Source organism: Podarcis raffonei, chromosome 1 (assembly GCF_027172205.1).
Source record: "Podarcis raffonei isolate rPodRaf1 chromosome 1, rPodRaf1.pri, whole genome shotgun sequence".
In the NCBI taxonomy this organism is placed as follows: domain Eukaryota; kingdom Metazoa; phylum Chordata; class Lepidosauria; order Squamata; family Lacertidae; genus Podarcis; species Podarcis raffonei.
This window is the reverse complement of record NC_070602.1, coordinates 134,792,595-134,798,664: the sequence shown is the minus strand read 5'-3', so window position 1 is coordinate 134,798,664 and position 6,070 is coordinate 134,792,595. Positions and strand designations below refer to the sequence as shown.

The 6,070-nt window shown below is 45.3% G+C and overlaps 1 long non-coding RNA gene across 1 annotated transcript; it reads left to right on the top strand.

Annotated features, from left to right (window-relative positions):
• The first annotated feature begins 553 nt into the window (after positions 1-553).
• Positions 554-4,565, top strand: LOC128402986 (uncharacterized). The gene is made up of 3 exons (XR_008327828.1): positions 554-602; positions 3,154-3,415; positions 3,775-4,565. It is a non-coding gene; the product is annotated as an uncharacterized LOC128402986 (long non-coding RNA).
• The last annotated feature ends 1,505 nt before the right edge of the window (positions 4,566-6,070 follow it).

Genomic DNA, 6,070 nt, shown 5'->3' with positions numbered 1-6,070 from the left:
CTCCCTGCCCTGCATCCAGCTTCAGCTGCTACGGACTGCCTCCACGTTGCACCTTTGACCCTGGACCGGACTTGGAGCTCGCCTCTCAGGTAACCCACGGGACCAGCACAGTGTGCATGCTTGGGCCCCAGCCCCCAACCTCTTGGGGCTTTGACCCTGCCTACCACCAGAATGCAGCCCCTGGTGACTGTTCCCTGAGGAAATTTGGCCCTTTGCATTGGGGGTAGGGAGCACAGGCTTCTGAACTCATCACGGCAGCTTCCCACCATGGCAGTATATAAAGCAGTGTCTATTCTGTTCCAAGAAAAACATCTCAAAAAGCAGAGGACTGATCCTTGCATCTTCCAGGATATTTTCATGCGAAGGTGCATTTAAGCATGAGGCCACCCAAGTAAAAATCAGATTGCTAGGAAGTCCAGCTTTCCAAGGGCGGCTAGAAGGCCAAGCTGGTGTGGAGGATGATACTTTATGAACTTGCTTCACTGACCCAAGTATAAACAGGGGGAGGCGGTGGGCGGGGTGTGTGTGAAAATACAGTTTTGAATGAAGGTTTTCCATGTGGAGATTTCGTCTTACGGGACAAATAAAAACTACCTTCAGCTGTAAGTGTGAATGTTAACTTAGAAACTGATGTAACAGAATATACCGGGAAACAGAAACAGGTCTATTGCTTGATGTTTTGTTGCCAATGTCTCCGACAGACTTTAGCAAATGGTAAAGCACTCTGTTCAAATAATGTAATGTATTGTACCATCCAGATGTGCCTTTGGGGTTTCTGTAGGTTTTGAGCCAATTTGACCCGATCTGAAGCTCTCCCACCCTTGAGTTGGAAACCTCCAGAGTGGCTTTTCCAGGAATGTAGTTGGGAGGTAATTGGTCACCTCAACTTTTGACTTATGCTCAGTTACAGCTACCCATCTCTCTGTGTTAATATTATTTGATCAGTGTATATGCCTGTCGCATGTTCTATTAAAATGCAGTAATATAACTGTTTAGTTTGGAGCAATTTTCATCAGAACTGCAATAAAAGTGGTGGAGAGATCAGCCCTCCCCTTCCTGTTTTTTTGTTTCAGAAACAGAAGCCTTTGCCCTGATTGAACAATTTAAAGGGCAAATTTGCAGGATAAGCTCTAGAGTTGTTCGGCGTGGGTGTGTCTTGGAGTCCTGCATGTCAGTGGCGGGGGTCTCTCCCTCTCTCCTTCATCGAGGCGTGGATGAAAGGGGCAGAAAGGGCTGCCTAGAAAAGGACGGAGGAACCGCTACGGGAGCCCAGCACCCTCCCAGCCGCTGCCACCGCGCTTGGCTCCACCCCTGCTTCCTCCCAGCCCTTGTACATCACGCAGAATTGCAAATCCCCTCCCAACATTTTATTCAAGTTGGTATCTCTGTGCGCATATGACATATGCAGTCCACATGGAGCCTGCTTGAGACTCCTGGGCTTACTGGTCTCTGCTAATGCAGTGGCAGGTCTTGGGTTTAAGAGTCAGTATGAGAAGCAGTCTAAGGTAAGGTTACCAGATTTTTTTCAAAGAATCCGATGACATTATTTATTTATTTTTGAAAAGAGAAAAAAAGTTATTACTTCTTAATTTTTTTTTTATCTTCTTTTTTGTGGTCTCCTCTGTCACGCGACCTTCCTCAGGACCCTGACTTGCTCTGGGCCCCATGGAGTTTGCTCAGGTTGGGCCTGGGCTCAGCCACGTGTCCTTGCCCTCCCAGTGCTCTCCTACCCCTCTTCCTCAGTGGCTCCCCTCTTTTTTCTCCTTCCTCTTTCTCTCTCTTCCTTCTCCTCCTCTCCTCCTTCCCCCTGCGTCAGCCCCGGAGTGCCTCTGGGCAGTCGGCTGGGTGCTCTCGCTCCCGGCTCGATTTGGGTCGTGGGGGGGCAGCGGTTCCCCCAGTTGATGCGATAGGCATCCCGGTGCCCCCTTTGGCAGTGGTGGCAGCAGCAGCAGCAGTCTCAGCAGCCCAGAGCCAGCCTGGTAGCGCAGTTGGCTCTGGCTGGCTTCAGGAGCTGCTCGCTGCCGTTGCGCCCGCCATTTTGCCTCGCCAGAAGTCCCCATATGATGTGTCTTGTGCCGTTGAACCAATCATGCAACATTCACTCCCTAATAACAAATCTGCAACACTTAAAATATAAATCCGGGGACATTAAAATGAAATTTTAATAGAACATGCAACAGGCATATACACTGATCAAATAATATTAACACAGAGAGATGGGTAGCTGTAACTGAGCATAAGTCAAAAGTTGAGGTGACCAATTACCTCCCAACTACATATTCCAGGGATGGATTTTATCTGGGGACAGATTTGTAAATCTGGGGACTGTCCCCGGGAAATGGGGGCCTCTGGTAACCATAGTCTAAGGGCACCTTGGATCTGGGTTGCCTCTTACATTTCTGCACAAACTTGTGCCTGCATTCTCAGTGGACTTACTTCCAGGCAAAACATTCCAAAAATTGTGTTTTATTCTGTAAAAGCAGCACACTAGACTAGAGGGAATTAATGAAATAATGTGGACAGGAGGAAAATGCTTAAACAAACACACCCCAGGTCATGCATGTAGCCAGGATTTTTGCTGGGGGGACATGCCTTTTGTTGGGGGGGCAGAACCTCCATTTACTATGTATTTTTATTGATTTTTATGCCCCAGGTCCCTCCTCCATTCAGCTTCTCTTACTTTTTCTGCTGTTCTGGGAGGGCTCTCTCCCAAGTCCCAAACGGGGGTGGTCAACATCCCTTCCTTAGCAAAAGTGATTAAGTCTCCTTAGCAATGGTGCTGCTTCCCAAGTGCCAGAGCATGAGAGTTGTCTTCATGTTTTGTTTCATAACTTTCTTTAGAAATGTCTGGTTGGCTTTCTTTTTTTTTTTTTTAAGGAAGGCCAAGGACCTCGGGCTTCTGCATGTATGGAGCCTGGTACATATGTTGGTGGCCCTAGTTCTGGCTCAGAATTTCCCCTGGCACGCTAGTTTTCTATGTGCCATGATTGCATTCAGTCACCTGAGCTCTGGCACAGGTTTATCACCTCAGTGAGAGTATAGTCTCATTTTCTATATAAAAAGCCTAACCAAGCAACTGATGTGCAGGTAAGTTGCTACTCATTATTACTGATAATTGCACCTTAAATCATGTTCCTTGAAATTCTTTTACAGATCTCTCCCAAACACACACCTGAGATCTCAGCATCTCACTTCAAAGCGACTCCCTGCTACTACCTGTGGCTGATCCCTGCCATCTCTGTCCAGCTGGATGTGAGTCCCAGGTTTGCTCCTCCCAGCTCTGTTTAGTCTATTTTACCTCTTTTCCCTCCTTTGGTCTGAGTCTTTGGCTCTTTGCCCACTGTACTGACCACATCCCCTGACTGTGCTTCTCCTGAACCTCTTGAACTGCAGCAGGACCCTAGGAGCTTCTTAAGTAAAGGTCCCTGACCATTAGGTCCAGTCGTGACAGACTCTGGGGTTGCGGCGCTCATCTCGCTTTACTGGCCGAGGGAGCCGGCGTCCAGCTTCCGGGTCATGTGGCCAGCATGACTAAGCCACTTCTGGCGAACCAGAGCAGTGCACGGAAACGCCGTTTACCTTCCCACTGGAGTGGTACCTATTTATCTACTTGCATTTTGACGTGCTTTCGAACTGCTAGGTTGGCAGGAGAAGGGACCGAGCAACAGGAGCTCACCCCGTCACGGGGATTCGAACCGCCGACCTCCTGATCGGCAAGACCTAGGCTCTGTGGTTTAACCCACAGCACGACCCACGTCCCTAGGAGCTTCTTAGTTAGATGCAAAATAACTCTAATATTTAATAAACCAGGAAATGATTTAACAGCTCTAGACACCATGTCTTTGCCAATTAAGTATTTGGCAATATTCCCAGTCTTGGCACAATAACTGTTTAACCTTCAGAGGTGCCTTCAGTGCACTTCCATCTTGCCTTGAGGTGACTCCTTCTCTGACAAAGATATTCAGGGCAGTGAAGGGCCAATGAAGTAAGGTAGCCTTGCTTTCCTGAGTTGTGATGTCCTGGAAAAGAGTAGGTAATGCCATATTTGAAGTGGGGAAATTTAAGTGTGTGTGAGAGAGAGTTTTAACATGAATATTGGTGAGAAAAATCACCTTGTGGGGATTTTTTTTACCTTTAAAACAGTCGGGAATCAGCTATCCGCATTCACACCATCATGTTGCAAACTTGTGGGTTCCATTAAATACTAGAGACAGATGCAAATAAGGCAGCATTTACATTTCCCAAAGGGAGAGTAGCCATTCCTTGTTTCTCCCAACATGCTTTGGTGCAACATGACAGCTTTTGCGCTTGACATAAACTAATTTAATCATTATGCAAAGAGCTTCCTGCATTAGATTTGTAAGATAGCCACATATGGCTCCCAAATATGCTTTGCATCACAGACATGTGCCTCCCTCGCCCCCATTTCTTATTTATTTTTGTTGGTTTAATAGCTAGGCTAAGGTGAACTCAAAAATTAGTTCAGTACTTTATGACTTTCAATTGATACTAATAAAGGCATTATTTGATTGCTATTGAAGGAAACTATCCTCTGTGTGTTGCTCAGGCCATCACCTTGTAGCACCCTGCTTGCGGTTAACGCTTAGCTGGAATGAAATATTCAACGCAGCAATAGAGAAATTAAAATAATAATTTATTTGTCGGACAAATAAATAAGAGGCACAGTGGTATATGGTTACCAAGCTCTGGCCTGCCCTCCTGCCATTATGGCCAGCACTTATATTTCCTCAATCCAGCCCCCTTTCTCCTCCTTTGGCTGCCTCTGTCCAATCAGCCTGGTTGAAATTCCTATTGGCTGTTTGCTAGAACCAATCATAAAAGATACACCTATTTCCTATTACCTTTTATGGGAGACAGAGAGCTATATTTTCTTCTATTTATAATTGGCAAATAAGTAGTCATATATCTTACATTTACCTCGACCAGGCACCTTAATTACCAGATAACCTTTGGCCCCTCTTGCCCTATTCCCTGCAAAACAGATGGCTAATGGTTCTAATTTTTATCTTAAACAGATATTTTGGGTTCACCTCCTCACACACCATCTATGAAAGATCTCCTTCTTTGGAGGTCTTTAAGCAAAGGCTCGACAACCATATGTCAGGAGTGCTCTGATGGTGTTTCCTGCTCGGCAGGGGTTTGGACTCGATGGCCCTTGTGGTCTCTTCCAACTTTATGATTCTATGATTCTATGAAATAAGAATCTAACATTTCTTACTTTCTAAATCCTTTGCATAATTACATTTAAGCCAATATATTTCATAACATATATAGTTTTTTAGAAGAAAGGGAACTTAGTAAAAGCTAAGCTAAATTCTAAATTCTAAAGATTCAAAGCAGTTTCAGAGAGCTGCTTTGCCTAGTCTAGCTGCTGTTTCTTTGCCCTTTTAACCTTATGAAAATGTGGCTCAAGTCTCTAATGGGAGGCACAATAATTCTTACTATTTACCAACTCTTAATTGTGTTTTGCAACTTGATTATTCTATAATTTGTATGGTCAGTGTGACCTTTTGCTCCCAGCCTGTAATTTCCTTTTACAACCCTGAGGCACTGCTATAGATCAGGGGGGCCCTTGATCAAGAAGATAAACAGCTGCCAGAGTATGGTTTCTGCCTGGCATGAGAGATACAAACATTTACAAATATATATTTCTTTAAGGTCATTTTAAAATACAATTCTTGATCAGATGCCTCAACCTGAGGCACATGTTCCCTCGCCTTGCCTTCAGAAATGAGGTGGACAGGGACACAAAGGCCTTCTCTGTCATGGTGCCACATCACATGGTGCCAGGCTTTCCTGAGGGAGGTCTGCCTGACTCAGTCACTGCTCAACTTTGGGAGAGCTGTGGAAAGGTGGTTGTTTAGGGGGGTCCCTTGGGACACAACCAAAGCTCAGTAATGCAGCATGCACTTTTCATGTGCTTTTCATGTGCTGGGTGCCAGATCCAGCCTCTGGCACATCCAAGTTTAAAGAATGAGGTATCAGATGACATAAATAATAAAATTATTATTATTTTGGGAAGTTTTTAATGTTTGATGTTTTATTATGT